Source organism: Mustela erminea, chromosome 4 (assembly GCF_009829155.1).
Source record: "Mustela erminea isolate mMusErm1 chromosome 4, mMusErm1.Pri, whole genome shotgun sequence".
Lineage (NCBI taxonomy): Eukaryota > Metazoa > Chordata > Mammalia > Carnivora > Mustelidae > Mustela > Mustela erminea.
In genome coordinates, this window is record NC_045617.1 from 138,908,275 (window position 1) to 138,931,935 (window position 23,661).

Consider the following 23,661-nt stretch of genomic DNA (forward strand, 5'->3'; position numbering starts at 1 on the left):
TCTCTGCCTACTTGTGATCTCTGTCAAATAAATAAATAAAATCTTAAAAAAAAAGAAAGAAAGAAAAGGCATCTTTCAGAGACTTAACTTCATTTACATATGAACGTTGGTAAAAATTGAGGAAGAGATAATCCTATCCCCTTGCTCTCCCCGTTGTGGTTAAATAGTGACAGTTGATCTGTTGAATGCCTTCCTTTCTTTAAAAAAAAAACACACACAACAAGAGGGAGATTGGGCAGTTGCAAATGTTATCAGGAGAGTCATTTATTATTACATATGTTACAGTGAGGGCTGTAAGCGGTGAGTGAAGTCAGACCCTCCCCATTTTGAGGAGACATGAGATCTACCATTGAAAATACGGTACCAGGCTGTCAGCGACGGAGCCGGCTATTGGGTCCACCGTGACTCTGCTTGGCTGCGGTCTGCGTGCGGTCAACAGGCCGTGAGCTCTGATAGGGCTTCAGTTCACATAGGAAAGTTTCACTGTGGCTGTTTTCCAGTTTCACCTGAAGAATGCCGTGGGTGGCCCTCTGGAAGGTTAAAGGAGTAGTAGCCGAACACGAGTGACCTTTTTGGGTGACTGACGACCTCCTGGTGACGCTGGCCCCATGTCTCTTCCCTCATGGAGATTCCAGCTGCCCGGGGCCTTGAAGACTTAACGGCAACTGCAGAGTCCACGTTGGAAAGCTCTTGGGGAAAATTCCATTCTTTCAAATTTGATGGAGTCCCTTGTTTCGGCTCTTTCAGCTGGTTCCGGTTCTGTCCTCTGATGGAACCAAACAGTATCTTCCATCCACCAGGCTCATGGTTCATCTTCTCTGGGCTCAACAACCCTGTGTTGCCTCAGCCATTTTTCAAGGGAAGTTTTCAGGGGCCTCCGTTTTTCTGGTTGTGGATACTGTGTTAGGATCCTCGAAAACTTGTAACCCATGTTTCAAGCTCTCTGTATGTTAGGGCTAACACATTTTGCATGCCTTTTGATTTGGCTCCTCTGCTTCTAGAGTTTATTAGATTTGGCCATAGGGATATGTATCAAGTCTATTTCACTGTTGTATCACACTGAAATGGTAACCAGTAGGGGATTGGTTAAATTAGGGAACATCTGTTCCATGCAATCATTAAAATGATACGGTAGCAACGATATTGAATGACCTCATGTCCTGGAACGAGTGAGAAAACAGTACCTACAGGTTAAAATAATTTCAGTTGACTATTTGTTTAGGAAACCTAGTGTAAAAAGGTTATACGCCCAGATCAGCAGTGTTTGTGTATAGGTGTGGTCAAAACACATGCAGTTTTATTTTTGTTGGTTTATCTGAGTAATATTTATTGATCTCCGGCCTTAAGCTGGGCCCACACTGAGTGTTGGGCACCCATTGGGTGGCTCTTACGTTATTACACAGGGATGGAGGAGGGTGTGTAAGGGTGTGCAAGCGTGGTGGGCACTCTTTGGCACACTTGGGAGAAACAGCACGTACACAGGAAGGGCTGAAAGAAGGCTTTCTGGATGTCAGGGTATAGAGGGACTGGGAGGGGGCGGTTGCCCAGGTGAAGAGGGTGGTGGAGAGCGGTGTGTGTTTCTAAGGACACTGGAGGGTTCTGAGATGGGAGAGAGTAGGCAGGACTTGGAGAAGAAGGAGGGGTACTCGAGATAAAGCGCTTAGCTCTATTTTCTGCAGGAAACATGTATTATTTCAATGCAGTTTAAAAATATCTAGAATCTTCCTCTTCAGAAGAAGAGTCAGGGAAGCAGTGGGGACCCAGAGGGTGTGCCGAGTCTTCATAAGGAGAAGCAGCTAATCCAGCTGTGGGTTGAGGCAAGGGAGGTTTTCCCAGACTGGCTTGCTGGCTGGGTTGGGCATCTCTGGTGAAACAGATGAACACCAGATAACTAATTTAATTTCTAGAAGTGCTGCTTAAGTGCCTTTGCCTCCTACTACTGGTTAGAGCAAAACAAGCATGTGATTTATGTAAAAATACATGAATATTAGTTTTTATCATTACCCTGCAGAACAGCATAAAAGTGACGCTTCCTGCCGTAGCCGCTTTGCAGAATAAAATTAAGAAAATCAGTATTCTTTACAAATGACTAGTCACAGCGGAAAAAACCTGTCTGTTGAACTTACCATTTGTAGATAGCATTAATAAGCCTCTCCCTCCCATATTACCCCAACCAAAACTGAAACACGATTTACATAGCAAAACACAGGCTGAGTGGAACATGGCCCTGAATTCTAGCACAGGGATACTCAAGATGGCACGAGGCTTTCACTGCGTCCCGTGACCCCGCTTCTGTTTCTGGCCTGTGCTGTCTGCAGTTTCATCCCAGGCAGTTCTGGGGACATGGGGATACCCTCACCTATGCATGGAAGTTTCTGCGGGTACTAAAAGGGAATGGGCCTCAGACTTCTGACTAGTGTCTTCCATGAGATGGGATTTCAACGTTGAAAATCAGCATTCTTTGTTTGGTCTCTGGGGGTGTCCCCCTTCTAGAAGCTGAGAGACTGGGGCAATAGATCCATATCCTCCCCACCCCAAATCCAGTAACCACCCCAGGAGTGCTGATCGCCTGCTTCCTTCCACCTAGTAAGAAGCCTGAGTGTGGGGAGCCTCCTGCAGACGTGGGAGTGTGAATTTCTGGGTTTGAAAAAGTATGAGCACTTGTGAGCACATCTTTTTCTCCCCGCAGATTAGTATTGGATTTGCTTTTCTGCACAACACAGAAACAAATCCCTTCACACAAACCACACATGGTACGCTGATTCATTTTGTAGAGAAGTGACTTTCTAGTTTTCTCTTGCCTTTTCCTTTTTTTTTTTTTAAAGATAAAATCTACTTTTCCTTTAAATATCTCAAGTCGTGAAAGGGTTTGTATTATAAATATTTGTTTAATAAGTCACTTTTAACAGCATGGAGCTTGGAGGAATTTTCCACAATTGGACCAGGTCCATCAAGTGTATCACCAAAGGTGTGGCTTTTGGCTTTGACTTGTATTTAATTTGGGTGGCTACTTTCCAGAAAAATCAGTTTAACCTAAGGAGTTGTCACAACTCAATTCTGCCTCCCCATCCCTCTTTTGTTTTTAAACAATTGTAAATCTGTTCAGGATTTTTTTTAAGAAGTCAAATTTATCGAAGTACAGTGTACAGCACAACCCTTTTCAAGTGTACAGTTGGATAAATTTTGACAACTGCATACACCTGGGTATTAACGATCCCATCAAGATGATGCAACACTTATTTTTTTTTTTAAAAAAGATTTATTTATTTATTTACCAGACAGAGCGTGCACAGGCAGGGAGAGTGGCAGGCAGAGGGAGACGCAGGCTCCCCACCAAGCAGGGACTCCATCCCTGGACCCTGCGATCATGACCTGAGCTGAAGGCAGATGCTTAACCGACTAAGCCACGCATATGTCCAGATGCAACATTTCTGTCACCTCAGAAAGTTCCCTTATTCCCCTCTGCAGCTAGTTTCCCCCTCCCCCAGCCCCAGGCCAACGCTGACCTGATTTCTAGCATTATTGTAAAATTTCTTATAAATGGAAACACTCCAGTGTCGAATTCCTTCCCTTCAATGCCTTTTTGAGACTCACCCATGCTGGGTGTACCAGAAGTTTATTCTTTCCTTTTATTGCTGAATAAGCTTTCCTTTTCTTTCCGTCTTTCTGGGCTTTTCTGTCTGTCTTTGCCTTTCTTTGGTTTTCTGTGCTTTTGGTCTTTCTCTCTAGGCTTCAGGAATGGCAGGGTCCTTGCATTATTTTCTAGAGTCTGTTCCTCAACTGGGCACTTGAAGCACCCTGTTGTATCTTTCACACAAACTGAAACTTTTGCCAAATGACTGGAGAGAGATCAGGCCGCCTTCCCCCTTCCAGATGAGGGTTTAAAAAAAAAAAAAAAAAAAAGCCTTGTTCTGTACTATCGACTGGATCTAAATGCTGGCGTTCTGACTCTGGGTCAGCGTCTTTCCCCTTACACCAGGCTGCCAGGCTCCCTTTGCACAAAGTAGGTGAGCTTTTTGTCTGATCGCGTTGCTTGTTTTGAAACTTAGATTTTTGGAAAAGGGTTCAATGCCAAATGTCCTAGAGTTACTGCTAGGCAACATTTCTTCCTCCCAGAGGAATGGAGAAGCATGCCTTTTTCCAAACGGCGGGGACGGCAGGGCCTTCAGGAACAGGAAAATTGATCATCTCTGCTAATGCAGCTTTAATGGATGAGAAAGTCCCGTTCCGTTGGATCTTTGTGCTTTCTTGGTGCACATACGCTGTAAGGACACATTTTTTTCTTGTGTGAAGAAAGTGCTGTGTGGAGAGCCAATGTCTTGTCAGGGACGGGTTGGGGTGGGGGGCACGGCCTGGACTGGGAGTCCCCGTGTGCCACCTCTTCCTGCCCCAGGAGGCTCTGTCCAAACCCTAGCAACTGGGACACACTTCTCACAGCACGGACCTGGTCTTTGGACCTCTTCACTGGTGACCCCACTTCTTGAAGAGAGAGAGCTGCTTCTGATTAATCTGCTCAGCCCTGCGGTGACCCGCGTTGCTGGTCACACCAAAGCCTGCACTGGGCGCTTTAGCAAGAGTGTGTGTGCAAGCCCAGAGTGGAGAACCAGGGCTGTTTAAATTGTGGGGTCTCCCTTAAACTCCAGCGATGATGTTTTTTTTGTTTGTTTGTTTTTTGTTTTTTCTCAGGGGCACGAGTTTTTTTGGCTTGCGAATCTGGGGAAGAACAGCCAGTCTGAAACCAGACTTGGTGGCAGCATTCCCTGGTTGATTGATAGATAGATAGATGAACTTGTTTAAGAACAGGTTATTAGACAGTTTCTTTCCACATGTATTTCCACTTTATTTGACAGAGCGTGTGCTTCTGCATGCCCTAGCCGGGGGAGGGGTGGGGAACAGTGGAGGCAGAGGGAGAAGCAGACTCCCCGCTTAGCAGGGAGCCCCATGTGGGGCTCAATCCCAGGACCCTGGGATCATGACCTGAGCTGAAGGCAGAGGCTAAACCTACTGAGCCACCCAGGTGCCTCCCAGTTGGACTTTTAAGAAATGAAGTACCTTAAGTATATTTGTCATTGTCAATTAAACCTTTCCCTGGACCTTATAGGGTGGGTGTTGGTAATCACCTTTGGCGATCTCCCTTAGGGAGCTGAAATGTCCTCTTGGCTCCAGGCACCCCTTTTGTTTTTCTCATCCTTATCTTGTTTGGGAAGAATCCTCTGTCTTGCTGCCCAAGGTCTTGTCCCTCTGTCCCTCTGATTCTGGATCCCAGGTGAGGATACCTGTGAGGCTTCCAGCGGTCCAGGAGCCTAGTGAAGTTAACTCAGGCAGTTGAGTGGTGAGGTTGGCCTGGAATTCCAGTGCGGGTCTGCCCAGAGGGCCCACTGTGGCTCGAGGGGGCCCCACCTGTGTTTCACTCCTGTAGGGTAACCTACCCCATTGCTCTTCTGTTTCTAGCCATTTACCATTTCCTCTCTGATACCTTATTTGTTCCTCACTCGTTTTTGGTTTTCTCCGCTGAATATAAACTCTTGAGGGCAGGAATCTCTGCGTTCCTGCTCACAGATTTACCTCAAGCCCCTGGAACAGTGCCTGGCACTTCATGCTTCCTGAGTGGTGTTGAGTAAAGAAAACTTTGAAATATGCCATAGTTCACATTTCACATAGTTCACATTGTGATCTGTCACGGGCATGGCTTCGATCGGTACATGGTGCTGGGAGGTCGGTAAAAAGCCTGCAGTAGCCGAAGTTCCTGTATCGTTCGGTACTTGTGTGTTGACCCTGGAAATGCACTTGGAGGTCTCTTGGAGGGGCAGGGAAGAGGGAGCTTGAATTTGCAAAGTGGTGGAGGGAATCGGGACACAGAAACCAGAAGGTAGATCTTGAAAGAACTGTTTTGGGGCCTATGAAGTGGGACTGTAGTAAAAATTCGTGAGTTATTATTAGTCTTTTGCGATTCTTGGTTTCTGGAGAATTATCAGTAAAGTGAAAAAATAAAAAAACCCCAAAACAAAAAACAAAACAAAAATCCCCCCAAAACCCCCAAAACCAAACCCAACCCAACCCAACCCCCCACACCATACCTGGATACCTGGCCCAGTTTGGTCCTGGCTGGTGGAGCTTGTCTGAGAATTATCATTGTACTGACATACAGGGATTCTGTCAGAAAGACGGGACAAACGTCAGCTTCTTTACCACGCAGACTGTAGGACTACAGAGCATCAGAAGCCGTGTTGGTCTCTGGGAATTTTGTTCAGCATCAGTGTGGGCGGCTTGCAAAGTGAGGCCTTACTTCTCCCCCCAGTGAGAACAGCTGGCTTTGGCCCGGGGTGGTGAGAACCAAGGTGGGAGTTGGTGCCTCATCTAGAAGAATTAGTTTCAGACAGCTGTGATTGTCAGCATGGGATGCGGAGGGGGTCGTCAACTCCAGAGGGAGGAGTGGCGTCGGGTTCTGACCAGCACCACCAGTGCTTGGAGCTGCTGCGTGTCTAGGGTGCGGTTCGTCTACCTTCAAAATTAGGGGGTGTGGTCAAATGGGGGGGGTAGCCTGCGGTTCCCCATCAGGTGTGGTCGTCCTGAGTTATTTGTAGAAAGGAGGGGGTGTGTGTGCTCAGTGCTTAATTCAGGTCTGATTGGAGTTTTCAGTCCAAGATTTTAACTGGAATTAGGAAAGCGCTTTAAAGAAGCAAGTCCTGGGGCCGCCCCCCACCCCCGGGTGGCTCAGTCAGTTAAGCGCCTAACTCTGGGTTTCAGCTTAGGTCATGATGCCAGGGTTGTGAGCTGAGCCCCGTGTTGGGCTCCTAGGTCAGTTTGGAGTCTGCTTGAGATTGTCTTTCTGCCCCTCCCCATGTTCACACACTCTAGATAAATAAAATCTTCAAAAAAAAAAAAAAAAGTAAGTCATGTGGTTATGTGTCCCCTGGGCCCAGTGTCCTGGCCATCTCTTTAGTACCTGCTATTTATTATGACTGACTGTTGAAATACAAATTTTTTTTTTTTTTGGTGGTTCCCAAATCCATGAAAGAAGGAAGTGATGCTTTTAAATTAATCTTCTTTGTTCAGTTGGATTTCCTGAGGCTGAGGACATAATCTGGAGCCAGGATTAGAGCATAGGTAGTTCACATGGGTCCTGCTTTCTTTTGATTCCATTCTATAAATGTCATTTGGTTAAATACTTTTTCAACTAGTACCTCTCAGGTACAGCTAAGGGGCTGGGGTCGGGGGGGTGGTCTGTACATGTTTTGGTTCAAAAAAGCAAGTGTCTTTCTTGAAAAGATAGACAAAATACAGATTCTGCTGTTGATTTAGGAATATTTTATAACAAAGGTTGCCTTTTTAACCATTTTAAGGTTTTCCGAGGTTGGTAGTACTTTCTGTGCTTCAGACTGCTTAAAACCGGGGACATTTTGGGGCACCTGGGTGGCATGCTATGTTAAGTGCTTGACTCTTGATTTTTGGCTCAGGTCATGACCTCAGGGTCGTGAGTTTGAGCCCCACATTGGGCTCCGTGCTCAGCGTGGAGTTGGCTCTGTCTTCCTCTCCGTCTGCCCCTGCCTGCCCTGTACATGTGCTCGTGCATGCTCCCTCTCAAATAAAAAAATATTTTTTTAAAAAAAAGTTCATTCATATATATATATATATATATATAATATAATATATATAATTTTTAATATATAAATATATATAAATATATTTAAAATTATATAATTATATATAAATATAATATATAAATAAACATATATATTAATATATAAATAAATATATTTAAAATATATTTAAAAATATATTTTATATATTTTTAAAAATATATTTTTAAAAGAGGGTATTTTGGACCATTTTTGACATTAGCAGTAGTGGTATCACTGAAATCCTGTCACTGCCAAGATTATCCTCCTCTCTCTCTCTCTCTGTGGCTTTGGAATGTCCTCAGTCTCTTTAAAGAGCTGAGCTTTAGCAGACCTTTGAAGCAGCGTGATGCAGTGAAAGGATCGCTTGAGCCAGAGGCCTTGGGTTTGAAGCTTACCTGTGACGCTAGTGGAAGGACTGTGGGCAAGTCATTTATCCCGTGCACGCCTCCGCTTCCTCCAGAGTGGAAAGGGAGTCACGGCAGTCCCTTTGATGCAGGGTTTAGATGAGTGTAGGTCTGGTGCAGAATGAGTCCCTGTGTTAACTAGTCGTGATTTCATGCGTCCTTTTGCTGCCAGGTACTTATGATTAAAAGCGGAATATTGCTGCAGAATTTTTAACTTCATTGTGTCAACTTAGCAACAGAAAAGAAATTTTTTTCTTTTAAGCAATAGAATTTTTAAATTTCTTTATATTTATTTATTTATTTGACAGAGAGAGAGAGAGAGAGAGAGATCACAAGTAGGCAGAGGCAGGCAGAGAGAGAGGAGGAAGCAGGCTCCCTGCCGAGCAGAGAGCCCGATGCGGGACTCGATCCCAGGACCCTGAGATCACGACCTGAGCCGAAGGCAGCGGCCCAACCCACTGAGCAATAGAATTTTTTTAGTCAGAAATGATTTCTTCCTGTTGGTGAAAACCCCTTGAGAAAGGGGGGGAAGAAACAGCTCTTAGGACCCGTTCAGAAACCATGTCTCTAAAATGAAGAGACTGGATTAACATGTCGTCTTCCCCCCCCCCCCCGCACTTGAGAAAATGTAAGTATCATTTAGGACAGTGGTTTTGTTTTCTGAGGCGGTTGTTCATGGTTTGGTGTAACTTCGGAGTCATTTAAAGGTTGATGCATCGATTTGTGGGTAACAGAAACTTGGGTTTGATATCTGCAAACCTTGCTTGAAGAGTAATTTCCCCCAAAACTCCCTAGGAAGTTTTTACCTGTTACCTCAGTAAATCTGGAGTTTTGCTTGCCTCTTGCACTTAAATTTTGCCCTGATTACAAGGTGAGCTCTTCCAAAGCTACCTCATGGCTTATGGTGTAACCAGGGGGTTCCAGAATGCCAACCACAACGTGCTGTCTGAATTTGTGACATGTTGGCTTGGAATACGTTTTTTGGGTTTCAGTTTGAGTGAGTTCTTCCGTGGAGTTTCTGCTCCGAGGGGATGCATAGGTATTTGTTCTAGGCCCTTCTCTGCCATGGGACGGGGGGCATTTATGTCCTTCAAGGCACTACACAGAGCTGAGGTGTGCTGAACTGGGCTGAGGGAAGAGGGGAGCCCTGCTGGTGGTTTGTTTTCCACAGCAGTCCTGCTCCCACAAAGCTGCAGTGTTGGCGCCTCCCTTCTCCTGCCCTATTTGCTGCTGGCTGGGCCTCGCCACCAGGCTTCAGCAGGTGAGGAGAAGAGCCCACAGGAGGCTGAGTCCGGTTTGCCGAGCGAGCAGGCCTCAGAAGGGACTGGGACAGTGAGAGGAGTGTGCACACACGCAGTTGCTGCTCTGCCTTTGTGTCTGTGCTGCACAGAGAGAGCTGAAGTCCAGGGTCAGGCTGGAGGGTGCATGGCTATGGCCAGCATTTGGGCTTTACTTTATATATATAATATTTTAAGATTTTTAAAAATTTGTTTGACAAAGAGAGAGCCTGCATGCCAGCATGAGCAGGGGAAAGAAAGGGGCAGACAGTAGGAGAAGCAGACTCCCGGCTGAGCAGGGATGCGGGGCTCTATCCCAGGACCCCAGATCAGAGCCAGAGCCGAAGGCTGACCTTAACCTTAACCGACTGAGCCACCCAGGCACCCAGGTTTAAAAGATAAGTGGAAAAGGAAGGAGAGTCAGGGGCAAAGTCAGGGGAGCTGCCGCTTGGGTTTTGGGGGTACTCTCTGCAGTCACGCAGGGGTTCCCGTAGAAGAAGCAGGATTTCCCCCTTGGATACCGGGGACGTTTTTACACGTGCAACAGGAACTTTTAGGCGTTTCTTGGTTTTTGCTGTTGTGGCTACCTCATCGGTAACGAGAAGCTTGCCATGCAGCCTCTAGCCGGAAATAGAGTCTGAGAACCACACACCCTTGAAGAGCTTGTCCTGACCCTCCCCCGCGGGCCTCCCCCACCCCCACCCTCTCTCTAGCGTCGTTTCGGACCGGCCTGATTCACCGGTATGTCTGTGCCGGGGCGGGCCTGCCTCATTAGAAAACGTGTTTTGGAGCAGAGACATTGAGGGATGGGAAAGGTAACCAAACCCTCTTGGGATTCCCAGATTGCTCAGGATGTTATAAACCGTAAGTGCTCCCTTTGATCTCTGAGGGTGGTGTAGGGCAGGCCGGCGAGGGGGTGGTGGTTCCTGGAGGAGAGCCGGAGCCAGACAGCCGGAATGGCTTGTCCAAAGCTCTGAATCCCAGTGGCAAAAAGCTCTGTACTTGCCACTAATTTCTGTGTTCTTTGCTGTGGTTGGCTTTATTAAAAGGGCATAAGGAAGCAGCCTAGACGTTCAGTTCCAATCAGTTTTCTGAGCTGAGCTGGTGTGGGGGTGCGGCGGGGAGGGGTGGAATGGGGCCTTTGGTGATTTCAGAGAAAGGATGACTGGCTTCATGGCTTATGCACTTTCTTGGGGGGAGGGCCGAGAGATCTGTGGAATGTTGTTAAATCATCAAAGAGGTTCATGAGACACAAACAGATGTTTCATCCCGTCTGGAGAGCTGGGACCAATGAGGGCCTGCCGCCTTAGACGTGATTTTAGGATCGTGGCTCTGACGGTCCCTGTCTCGCGTGTCACCTTTCTCTGGACACGGGCCCGCGCTGGCCGTTCGGTGTGCGAGTGATGGACGAGCTGTCTCTGGTTCCTGGAACAGAATTGGGCAACGGGGGCGCTCTGTATGAGAGCAGGGGAGCATGAGGTTTACCCTGAGGATGGCCCTTTAACTTTCTACGAGGAGAAACCACCTAATCAACGGTTGCAAATTATGTAAATTTGATGCAATAATCAAGCTTCTTGCTCCACTGCTTCATTTACCTTTTTGATTTCAGAGAAGTTCAGCCCCGTGACTCTTTTCCTTATTTGAACTGGAGTGAGGTGCCGAGAGACTTGGGTCACACCCTAGCCGGGGAGTGCATCTGTGTAAATAACAAGCTGCTAATTTCAGACTCACGCGGCTAAATTATTAGAGCTCCGTTAGTCTGCGCTCGCTCCCCAGCTTCTCCGTCCTCCAGGGTGTTTTCCCGTATGTTGCACAAATGAAAACTGGGGCGCCTGGGTGGCTCAGTCGGTTAGGCGTCTGCCTTCGGGCTCAGGTCAGGATCCCAGGGTCCTGGAATGGAGCTCCATGCTCAGCGGGGAGGCTCCCCCTCACCCCCCCCCACCCCGTCTCTTTCAGATGAATAAATAAAATCTTTGAAAAACAAAACAAAACGGGTGCCTAGGTGGCTCAGTTGTTAAGCCTCTGCCTTGGACTCAGGTCATGATCTCAGGGTCCTGGGATGGAGCCCGGCATCTCAGCAGGTGTCTGCTTCTCCCTCTCCCACCCCCTGCTTGTGTTTTCCTCTCTCTTGCATGTGCTCTGTCAAATAAATTAATTAAAAAGAAAAAGAGAAGAAAAACTGCCCAGACTTGGAGTGGCTCGGGGGTGGGGAGGTCTGGGGCAGAGGACGGAGGCGGCATTGCTGTTTCAGTCCTCCGCATACCCCGGCCACCCCCAATTCCAGGGACCTTAATATTTCATTAGGACGCAAGTGTAGAGTCCTGGTTGTGTATAGCGGTCCAAACTGGGTTAACCTTGTTCTGTTTCTGTCATGACTGATTGACAAGGAAAGAGGAAAACCTTGACTGGAATGAGCCAGTGTGTAGAATATATGGGTGGATGTGGGGAAAAATGGACTTTGTGGAACTCCGTGGCTGTACTTGGGGCTAGTTCAGAGGTATCTTGGGGTTGCAGTAGATGGTGAAGTGTTGACCGACTCCTCGTTCCTGGAGGTGGTTTTGGAACCCTACTGTATTTTCCATTCATCTGGTATTCATTACAATTGCAGTTCCTAAACAAGATGAAACTGTGTATAGCTAATGACATGAAATGTTTCCTCCTTATCTAATCAGGACTCTTAGAGCAGCTAGATTAGATGTTATTCAGAATGGATAATATAAGAAATAATTACTAACCATATTTCACTTGTGGAATTAACCATATGGCCTCGAACTTTGCATCTATTGCAAATGAAAATAAAACCAATAAAGAGCAGTCTGTAGTATTTTTAGCCAGTGGCACACAAGACAGTGATACTGTTGGTTATTTTAATCTGTGTATGAAGTATGATCTGCTGTTTGGAATGCAGCAGTTTTCTGGTACTGGTGCATTTGCCCATTTTGTTTGTGGAGTTTTGTGAAATTGTAGCATTTTGATTTGGGGAAGGGAGGCAGTGTATCATAATGATAACATTCACCGAAAATATCTCTACTCGATTGTATAAGGCAGCATTTGGTGTGCTGGACGCATGTTGAAAGGATTTTGGGAAGAAAATCACAAAGATCTCTTGGGCAGGGGAGCTGGATCCCAGTGGCCGGAGCCGCAGACCCCTAGCCCACTGGGCCCTTCCCCAGGTGCCCCTCCAATCAATAGTTACAAGTTCATTGTCTGCCCTGTACAATAACAGTCTCACCATGGCCATGTGGAGTGTTCAGAATTCCGGTTATAGACTAGAACACGCTGTCAACGTGAAAGTGCACCCTTGCAGGGCCGTTCACACGAGATCTGACCAGGAAATGTATTAGCAAGTTTAAAAATCCTTTTGGTTTGTTTGTTTGACATCTGTTTTGAAGCTTTGTTTTTTCTGCCCTGTTTCAAAGCCCAGGAATTTGTGGCGGTGAAACCGGGGTGTCTGTTCAGAACCAAAGACTGAGTGCGTTGGGGGACCTAGCTGTTTCATGACTTGTCAGCAGAAAACCCCTTTTCTGCCTCATCTCCTACCCCTCCCCCTTGTATCTGCAAACGACTACTGCCCTCTGGGTGAGTAGTTAACACAGATACGATAACAAAAAAGACTTCCCTTGAAGATAGGTAAAGTCGGTCACTAATAGAGCCCAAGTTAGAATAGCATTTTAATTTGATAACGGGAAGGGTTCTCTACTATTGGAATGGGTGGGAGGGTGGGAAATCTTCATAGTCTTGATTGGTGGAATGAAAAGCTCATAAATGTAATTTCACACATACTAAGAAGTATATGGAATGATGACTGTTCGTTGGACCTTAGCATTCAAGGGACAGTAAGAACAGAGGGCCTGTGTCTGGGCCCCTGTGGCTCTGATTCTGTCCCTGGTTAAAGAACAGGGAGCTCAGGTCGTGAGAGCATGACTGTCATCATTCTCTACACTAATTTTATGTGGATTTGCGATGGGTTACAAAATGTTTTATCATTTAGAGAACTCCCTGGGCTCAAGAAGGTCTCGACAGATGCCTGGGTATGTGTGTGCGTGTGTGCATGCGTGCGTGTGTGCATGCGTGCGTGTGTGTGTGTGTTTATTAAAGATTTTATTTATTTATTTGACAGAGAGAGAGATCACAAGTAGGCAGAGAGCCAGGCAGAGAGAGAACGGAGGAGGAAACAGGCTCCCCCCGCCAAGCAGAGAGCCCCATGCGGGACTCCATTCAGGACCCCAAGATCATGACCTGAGCCGAAGGCAGAGACTCAACCCACTGAGCCACCCAGGGGCCCTGGGTGTGTGTTTTGAGCAGCATTCTCCCCAAGTCCTTTCCCTTCCTCCTGCAGAACAGGAGGATGCTCAGTAATAGTGCCTAGCTTGTAAGGATTCAGGGAGTGGGAACCACATGAGCAAAGCCTAGAATAGTTCCCGGGACATGTGAGTTTTCATGAACTGTTTCTGGGATTTGTCTAAACACAGTCCCCGGGCAGTATCTTCAGCCAGCAGCCGGGGAACATCTGCATTAAGCCGCTGGCAGAATCAGACTCGCTCTTCCTCAGTCTTTTAGCTAAAAAAAAAAAAAAAAGAGCTCCTCTTGCAGGGCGATCCAGTGTAGGAGTGATCTGTAAGGTGGGGCTGGGTGTCGGGAGGGGGAGATTTCAGGATAGACAAGGAGAGATGGATGCTTGTGTCTTCAAGCTTCCCGCCACCCTGAATCCAGAAGATCAGACATAACCATAATATAACCGTAACAGCATCCTCTTTAAACCAAAGCAAGAAAAAAATGCCAAGCTGTTCTGAATCACCTGGTTCATTTGAGATTGGGCTCCGAGCGATTGGGTCCTAGTGGTAAGGCTCGTTCTAGAACTGCAGTTCTGGGAAGTGCTGGGGGTAGCAAGCGACCCGTACTGGAGGTTACTTTTCTCTGCAGCATAGTGAGTGTATGTAGGTTTCCCAACAGAATCATTCTGGCTTTTTCCTTTCTGCTCCCCCAGAGCTGTGGTAAGGAATCTCTTAGATCTGTGTGGGTGGTGGGCTTTTGCCTGCTGGGCAAGCAGGCACAGCCTCGTTGTCCAAATGCATTTCTCCTGCATTCCTTGCTGCCTCCATTAAAGCCTGTCTGAATCGCGTGGGAGTAGCTACCTCTTGTGTTTGGCTTTTTTCCTTTCTTACAGTTGGAGGAATGGGTTGGGGGTTGGGGGTGCAGGTGTGCGTGGGGAGAGACTCCCGCAGCCCAGCTTGGGTGTGCCACAGCACAGGAGAGATCCTGTCTGGGGGTGACTCTCTCCTGCCCCCGAAGAGTAAAACCAGGGGAGGGTTCTGCAGCAAGTATCTGTTTTCCCTTTTGTGCTTTCTCCTCGAGATCCCGCCTTAAGTGCTCAGAGTTATTTCGGATGTGAAGGTAGCCCCTGGCCATGTGAATGTGTCTGGTCTCAGTTGTCATGTGCTATCCGTGGGACATACACGTGGCCTTTCTAGGTCTTTGTAATATGAAAATAGAGCTAAAGAACTTGGTTTTTATGTTGGTTGCATGTTTCAGTGATGCTATTTTAGATACATTTGAATTGCAGTTGTCACCTGTTTTAGCAATTTTATTGGGGCCATTTGATAGTTCTAATACCTTTTTTAAAGATTTTATTTATTTGAGAGAGAGCGTGCGAGCGAGAGAGCCGAAATAGAAGGAGCAGCAGAGGCAGAGGGAGAAGCAGCTTCCCGCCGAATAGGGAGCCTGATTCGGGGCTCGATTCCAGAATGCTGGGGTCAGGACCTAAGCTGAAGGTAGGCAGATGCTTAACCGACTGAGCCACCCAGGTGCCCCCTGTTTGATAGTTTTAAAAGGCGTTCTGTTTCTGTTGGACAGCACTGGTGTGTTCTGTGCCAGAATTTGGGGGCATACCTGTGGCCTTTGTCCTTCTAAAGTAGACTCATTTTGAGGTATGACGTATTAGCATGCAATAATATTCATCTATTTTAGGTAAACAGTTCTAGGAAGTGTGAAAAATGCACATTGTCCTGTAAACCCATCAAGTCATAACCACTGATCTCTTATCTAGATTTTCTGACTTTTCTAGAATGTCCTAAGTAGAATCACACAGTATGTATCCTTTTGAGTGCAGTTTCTTAATCCGTTTGAGATTATCCACATTGTTCATGCTAGAAGTGCATTTCTTTTCACTGCTGAGTGGCATTCTGGCGTCTGGACGGACCACAGTTGGTGTCTGTCGCTTCATGAGCTCACAGACATGTGGTTGTTTCCAGTCTTTGGCAGTTACGGGCAGAGCTGCTGTGTATGGCTTTTTGTGAGGTTATGGTATTCATTCATTGCTAGGTATTCATTGCTTGCACATGTTTACCTTTACAAGAAAATGCCAATCTTTTCCAGATTGTACCCTTTTGCGTCCTGCAAGCAACGCATGAGGGTTCAGTTGGCTCGTGAGGGTTCCTTTGTACTCGGTGCGGTCCGTTTTTAAATTCTAGCCATTTTAAAAGGTGTGTAGTAGAATCTCACTATGGTTTTAATTTGCATTTCCCTAGTGACTGACAGATGTAGAGCATATTTCCATATGTTTATTTGCCCCTTTTAAAACTGGGTCGTTTTTTGGGTGCCTGGCTGGCTCAGTCAGTAGAGTATGTGACTCTTGGTCTTGGGTTGTGAGTTTGAGCCCCGAGTTGGGTGGAGAGATTACTTAAAAATAAAATCTTAAAAACAAAAAACAAACAAAAAAAACCCCTGAAAATAAAACCAGAAAAAAAAAATAAAAGGATACTCATTCAAGGGAAAAAACAAAAACTTCCGTAAACTTGGGTTTGTATCTGCACTAAGAGATTTTGAACTGAGACCACTCTTTGTGCACACACATGCGGAACTGAAGCCCGTTTCACGAAACTTGGCCATATTAATAAATGATTTCTATTTATCCGTGACATACTCAGACCTGTCTGGTTTTGTTCTGTTTTTAATTTAAAAGAAGAATGCTTGTCTGGAGACCGAGCATATTGATTTCCTGTGAGGGATGGTCACAGCTTGTCTTGGATTTATGGACGTGAGACTGCACGGGAGGGCCTGGCCTTCCTCTTCGTGGTATGTGTACCGGGAGGGGGCGTTCTTTTTGCCAACTCTGGGTATTTAAATTTGGTGCCTCATTTTACTTCACAATTAAAAAGGAGGCTAGAGGGTCCTTGCTAGGCCTGGTGTCAAGGAAATTCTGCCTTTTCCCCCAGAGATTCCCTCCATCTTGGTGGTTCCCAAAGTGCCACCCAGGGAATCCTGGGGTTCTCAGAGTCTCTTTTCGGGCATTTGCTCCTGAAGAGGTATTCCTGCTTTTCCTGTCATTCTCTCCTAAAAGTGTGGCAGGGAGCTCTAGATGCTACATGATGTGTGAGATCACATCAGATTGAATTTGGGTAGGAGAATCCAGCTGACTGATTCAAGCCAGAAATCAAGGAGATTTGCAGAAGCAGGAAACATTGCCTCATTTTTCACTAAATTTTTTTATTTTGGAAGAGACAGTTTTCAAAAGAATGTTATTTATGTTAATGTTTGGTAGTTATTTTCTAAATGAATTAATATATATATATTTTAAAATTTTCTTGGTTTTAGTTCAAAACTTGATTATTTTATTTTTTTTAAAAGATCATTGGTCAGAGAGCGAGTGAGCGCAAGCAGGGGGAGAAGCAGGCAGAGGGAGAGGCAGGCTCCCCACAAACCAAGGAAACCAGTGTAGGGCTTGATCCCAGGACCTCGGGATCATGACCTAAGCTGAAGGCAGACACTTAATGACTGAGCCATCCAGGCGTCCTGATACTTAAAAAAATATATATTTTTATTTTTAAGTAATCTCTACACCCAGTGTGGGGCTCGAACTCACAGCCCTGGGATCAAGAGTCACACTCTACCCACTGAGCCAGCTAGGCACACCAATTTGAAACTTAACTTTCAAGTTAGGAAAAGTTTCCCTCTGTGTCTCTGTTTATCAATATCTGTATGTCTGTATCCCACATAAACAGCAGTGCTTTTGGTCCTCAGTCATTTTTCAGAGTTCAGAGAGATCCTGAAACCCAGCAGTGTGAACATTGCTGCTCCAATTCCGTGTCCTCTGGCTTAAAACCTTTTCTGCTGGAGGAGTTAAACACCTTCCACCCTTTAAAAAACTTTTTGGGCAACCCTGTCGGGACTCCTCTCACTTTTTAGAGCTTTTTCTCTATCTTCACTCAATGAACTTTTATTGCTTTACTCCCCAGTTAATCAATAAAAAATTAAAAAAAAACTTGTTATTGGGACGCCTGGGTGGCTCAGTTGGTTGCGCATCTGACTCTTGATTTTTTTCGGCTCAGGTCATGATCTCAGAGTCGTGAGATCGAGCCCCTCATGGGGCTCCGTGCTGCTTAAGTCCCTCTTCCTCTGCCCCCTACCCATAAATAAATAAATTAAAAAATAAGAAAATGAAAACTTTCTATTATAGACAGTTGAAAATATCTGCAAAAGTGGTAAAAATAATATAATATAATAGGCCACCACGTACTCCTCTCTTAGCCCCAGCTGTGTCGAGCTCGTGGTCGACTTGGTTTCACTTGTGCTTCTGCTTCCACTTAGATATGTCGAATATGGTGTCCTATACTTGGTAAACGTATCATCATTAGTCTTTAAAAGATGAGGATTCTGGGGCACCTGGGTGCTCAGTGGGTTAAGCTACTGCCTTCGGCTCAGGTTATGATCCTCGAGTCTTGGGACCAAGTCCCCCCCATCGGGCTACCTGCTTGGTGGGGGTTCTGTTTCTCCCTCTTACCCTCCCCACTCGTGTGCGCGCGCTCTCTCTTTCTCTTTCAAATAAATAAATAAAATCCTTAAAAAAAAAAAAAAAGGATGAGGATACCGGTAATACATACGATAGTTTTTAGGGGCGCCTGGGTGACTCAGTGGGTTAAAGCCTCTGCCTTCGGCTCAGGTCATGATCTCAGGGTCCTGGGATGGAGCCTCCGCATCGGGCTCTCTGCTCAGCGGGGAGCCTGCTTCCTCCTCTCTCTCTGCCTCTCTGCCTACTTGTGATCTCTCTCTCTCTGTCAAATAAATAAATAAAATCTTTAAAAAAATACATACGATAGGTTTTAATCCCAAATAATTAGCATTCAGAGGTTCTGTGCTGTCTTTCCCTCATCTTGTTTCTGAAGGTTGGTTTAAAATGAGGTCCATACATTGAGATTGGTTGATTAAAAAACGTGACTTTATTACTAATTTGACACCTCCACCATGACCCGTGGTCCTGCCTTTTGTTATTGGTTGAGGACACAGGGTTGGCTGTCCCAAGGGGCACAGGTTTTGGGTGTGCAAGTGTGTGGGCTAATTTACCAGCAGCGTTCGGGGGGGAGGGTGGGGTGGATCTGAAACACTTGATTGTTGATAGAGTTTTGTTTTGAGGATATGCCATCTTTAGTGTTTTTCATAAAAGGAGGCCCTTCTGGCTTCCACAATATTCCCTTCTCGTTCATCATAGTTTATTCCCTCACCTGCACTTTCTGAGGGGCCCAAATGATGGTATGTATCATGTTCAGTTGGTATCTGGAAACTTCTGGAAGGTTCTTGCCTCCTTGGGTCTGTGAGCACCATGGCACATGGGTAGGTGATGTGATGGAGAGTGTGGGAGTGTGGAGTCCTGTTGGCCTCGGGTTGCACGGTTAGCGAAGCCGAGGTGAGATCTGACAGTGGGGTCTTAGGGAGGTGGGAATGTGAGTGGGGCTGAACTCAGATGGCCCCCCTTCCATTATGGATGCTGGTGGAGGGTGGTGCATGGGGGTATTTGCAGGTGGGGTCTGGCTGGGGAGGGGAGTAGGAAAGAGGACGAGGCGGGAGAGAGGATCAACACTTCTGAAACCAGTGGAAGGATCTTGTGTGAACAGGCCCCCACAGGACTGGACAGCCTTGTTTCAGAGGCAGTTTTTGCAAAAATCAGATTAATGTACCTGGAGATGAACAGAGCTTGACTAGAGGTCTCTCTCCTCTTTATAGTCACATTTTCGTCCTTCAAGACTCAGTGTCCCTTCCTTTGAGCAGCCCCCCCCCCCCCCCCCCCCCCGGGGATGCTGTCTCCACCTCTCTGTCCTGTCACAGCGCCAGTCACACACTATGCGAACTGTTTGTTTTCAGAGGTGCCTTTGGCCCCCTTTGATCCGACTTGTTAGCAGATTGCTGGTGAATATTTACCGCATGCCGGCCTGGGGAGCTGTTCAGGGATGCAGGATGAATGAATGAAAAGGATCCCCCTGAATGAGAGATCAGGGAGGGAAACACCAGGAGGTGAGGTACGGGTCATCCTTCTGCAACGCCTCAGGGAGGGCCTTTCGGCGAGATGTGGGCCCTTTTATAGGTCCTGACAGGAAGGTTGCAGCACGCTTACCTCTTAATGTTTCGAGTGCTCAGGAAGCAAAGCACACTCCCGCAGAGGCCCCTGCGTGGAATTGAGAAGGCCTGTGGAACTCCCCAGAAATCGGTGGCGGCGGTCAGGCCTCAGGAGCCACTGTTTGTTGAATACCTACTATGTACCCGCCCTCTGTGGAGCGGGCAGGGTGGGGGGGAGGCTTCACATGTATTACCTCCGTTACTCTGCTGGTTTCTGCTTCTTTGGCTGTGCTGTCTTCTAGCTGTAGGAACTGGGCATGCTCCTTGAAGACATGCCACAGACTGAGGATGTTGGTAAAACTTGTTGTTATTGTCCTTAGAAGGATTAGATGATTGGGATGCCTGGGTGACTCGGGTCCTGGGATCGATCCCCGCATCGGGCTCTCTGCTCAGCAGGCAGCCTGTTTCCTCCTCTCTCTCTGCCTGCTTCTCTACCTGCCTCTCTGCCTACTTTTGATCTCTGTCAAATAAATAAATAAAATCTTAAAAAAAAAAAACACTTCTTTTTAAAGATTTTATTTATTTGACAGACAGATTATAAGTAGGCAAGAGAGGCAGGGAGGGAGAGAGAGGAGGAAGCAGGCCCCCTGCTCGATCCCAGGACCCTGGGATCATGACCTGAGCCGAAAACAGAGGCTTTAACCCACTGAGCCACCCAGGTGCCCCTAAAAATCTTTTAAAAAAAATGTTCATCCAGGTTGTCCAGTGTCATATTAATGCAGAAGTGCTAAAGCCAAGCCTGAAGTCTGTCTCAGTCTGTTTTACTCCGGACTTCAGAGCACACATCCAGTGATAACGAGACGTGTTTCCCCCTGTGACCTCAAACCGAGAGATTCTAGTTGTCCAGGAGCCCCTTCCCCCTTTAAAGACTGGTAGAGACTTTCATTTACGGCACTGCGCTATGTGGCTTATGGGATGTGGGCTGGTGCTGCTGTAGGAAGGTTGCTTGCTGTGTGTTAGAGCTATACCTTTTGGGGGCCTGTGCCGTGGAAGGATGGGCTGGGGACACACACCCCTTGTGCACACAGCTGGTGCACAGTGGCCAGCAGCGAAAGCCTAGGAAGTAACTGGCAGGCCTCCAAATATAATGCCCTTAAAATAGGCTTTTTGCTGGGTTCTCATGTTTCCCTTGGAACCAGGAGAGTATCTCTCTGTACTCCCATTATAAATCCATTGTACTTAGGAAGCCGATTAGGTCAGAAAAAGAACTCAGGAGCCCAGAGAAACAGTCTGGGTACTGGTGCTTGTATTTAGTGAGGTAGGGAAAAAAATGTCCTTTTAATAAGTTTGTTTGCATTATTTTGGCATTCCCTTAGCCCTGCGCTTCCCTCCTTAACTGTCATCATCATCATCATCATCATCATCATCATCATCCATCCTGTCCCTGGGCTGCTTCTGCTCTGTGGTTGTGACTAGTCCTGGGGGGTGGGGGGCAGAGAGTGGAAAGGGGTGAGCTGGAGGAATGGGCCCGCGGAATTCAGCTGCTGCCAGAGGTCCATGGTCCATGGGGAGGGAGCATAGGGCAAGGTGACAGCCTTCCAAGATCTAACAGATGTTTGAGCATGATTTTGGTGACAATGCGAAGGATTCTGCCCCTTCACTCATGACAGACTCCCCAGAAACACTCCCTGTATACACTTGTGAGTGTACGTGTATAGGCAAGACATAACAGGACGGCCTCTTCTGCTGCTCCTGCCCCCAACCCCCATTTAAGGGTGCACAGACGAGTTAGCATTTCCCCGACTTAAGCAGGAAGGTCCATCTTTAATATGCAGGTCAGACTGCTCACACTCTGTCCAGCCTGTGAAGGTCAGGCAGCCATTTGGATTTTCTTGTCATGTTTCCAGACTGCCCAAATTGTCACGCTGTGTTCGCATAGTCACTGGGCTTTGTCTTAATATGTCTTCTGCCCACATGCGGAAATACCTCTATCCTTGGGGGAGGTCAACAAAGAACACAAGTCCCGTGCTAGGTTGAAAACGTTTATTTTTCTGGAAAAATTTGTCATAGAATGTTGGTGGAGGTTTATGTTGTTCCATAGTCCTGATGGTTGGAAAAACTTACCTTGTGTAATCGCTTCCGTACAACTCAGCACCGATCCATGAGATAGGCCTACAGCAAATCTCACTTTCACTTAATTTTTACCGAGTTTTGGGGTTTTTACTATAATTAAACTTGGCCTTCATTTAAGGAATGAGCTGTGGTTTCTTTGGTCACGACCTAGGGGAAAATGACATGTGTGTGTTCTGGGAGTGAGTTCTGGTGAGAACCCTTTGTATCCCCCTCCCGAGCCTCCCCTTTTATTATTTCACAAGTCAGGCTGTAACTTTAAAAGAAACTGTAGGAGCTGTTCCCCAGGTTATTCACAAAACGAGTCTTTGTCTGCTTTTTCATTCACCATCTGGTTACAAAGCTAAATTGGAATCGTGCTTGTTTTAATTATTTTCTACTTGTGTGGCCAGGAGGTTATTTGGTCCGGTGAGGTTACGCTGTAAGCGCGTTCTCACTAACAGCACGCCGGCCGCATCGTCCGCCAGCGCCCGAATAGTTAAGTCGATCCACTTGTGTGGTCAGCGCCTGATACAACACAGTGGTCACGACTCAAAATTACTGACTCAAAATTACCGGAGGAAATGTGGTGTCAGTGTGTGGGTTCTCCTCTCCTGCTCTCCCCCATTAAAATAAAAATCTCTAATAATGTTAATTAAGTGCATTTTATGGTTATAAATAGATTAGGTTGACAGTCTTAGATCAGCACATTGTGTTGTGAAAGGGACAATGTGGATTTCAAAAATTGGTAAAATAAAGTATTCAGAACACTTAACATTTTGAACACTCTCCACGGCATGAATAATGGAAATAGCGTCGTCAGAAACTTCTCTGTTCAGTCATGATTTTTAGTGAATCAGCCAAAAGATGTGAGCCTTGCAAAGAGGTATTGTTTAATACTAGGAAAGTGACATCAAAAGATTTCTTAAAAAATTTTTTTTTTTTTTTAAAGTCCTCAGTTCTCCATTTTCTTGCTGAACACTCTAGAGCAGGCAGTTGTTTTTAGAAGGGGACTTGATTCAAGTTCTGTGAAATATTGTTCGGGGTGGTAATTAAGTAGTAAGTGCTCACATAGTCATTACATAGTCATTCCAGTAGGTAGTGAAATGTACATATTCATTGTCTTGTGAAATCGGTGTCCTCCGCACCGCTGCTCCCCATTTAAAAAGCAAACAAAATGTGGGGGCTAACATTTTGGGAAAGGAAAATGGAATGCCCGCACCCCAACCCCTACCCCAAAGGACTTTACTTAAAGCTGTCGGTGTGAGCAAGACTTTATGAAAGATCCCAGAGATTTGGGAATACTCGCTAAGGTAATCCATTACAAATGTATGCTCTGGCAAAGGAGCCAGTCGGGTCATGACCAAAGAATTTGGAAAGCCTGGAAGAAAGTACTGCCAAACTAAAACCCAGTAGCGGGGACTTAGGCAGACATCAGCATGTAGTGGGAGGAAGACGGTGGGAGGATTAGAGCGGGCGAGGGGAAAAATGCCTGCGAAGAATGATGAGCTATATTCATGTAGAAATGACTTCATCAATAATACACTGATCTGTTACGGGGGAGGAGGAGCAAATGGTTCTTTTCAGAAAAACAAATTAGCAATTTGCCCAAGATCTATCTGAACAGTAATTTGCACTCAGACAGGCCTCACGGTTCTTTTGTTAAGGGCGGTGTTGACATAGGAGACTTAACGGAGGTAAAGCCCGAAGATTTTATTTTCATTTCATTAAACGGGCTGGTGTTTGAAGGCAGGCCTGTGTAGAAACGGTTCTCTTCCAGGGAAGGCGCAGAATTTAAAATCCCCCTTCCAGTTGCCTGTCACTTGCCTGTCCTTCTTCTAAAGGACCGTGACCGAGGCCAAAGTCTGGAGACTGGTATGGCTGTTCCTTCGTCTGGCTCCAGTCTGTTCGGGCCTCTCCATT

At 46.4% G+C, this 23,661-nt stretch overlaps 1 protein-coding gene across 6 annotated transcripts in view; it reads left to right on the forward strand.

Moving 5' to 3' along the window:
- JARID2 (jumonji and AT-rich interaction domain containing 2) overlaps positions 1–23,661 on the forward strand; it is a 255,628-nt gene that overhangs the window by 57,988 nt on the left and 173,979 nt on the right. For 2 of the 6 annotated variants that reach the window (XM_032341159.1, XM_032341161.1), the window contains exon 1: positions 9,606–10,167. The exons of 3 other annotated variants lie outside the window; for them this stretch is intronic. The gene's annotated coding sequence lies outside the window, so the exon portion shown is untranslated. Of the gene's footprint in view, positions 1–9,605; positions 10,168–23,661 lie in introns of those variants that run through there. One more of the 6 variants, XM_032341160.1, reaches the window with a different exon arrangement.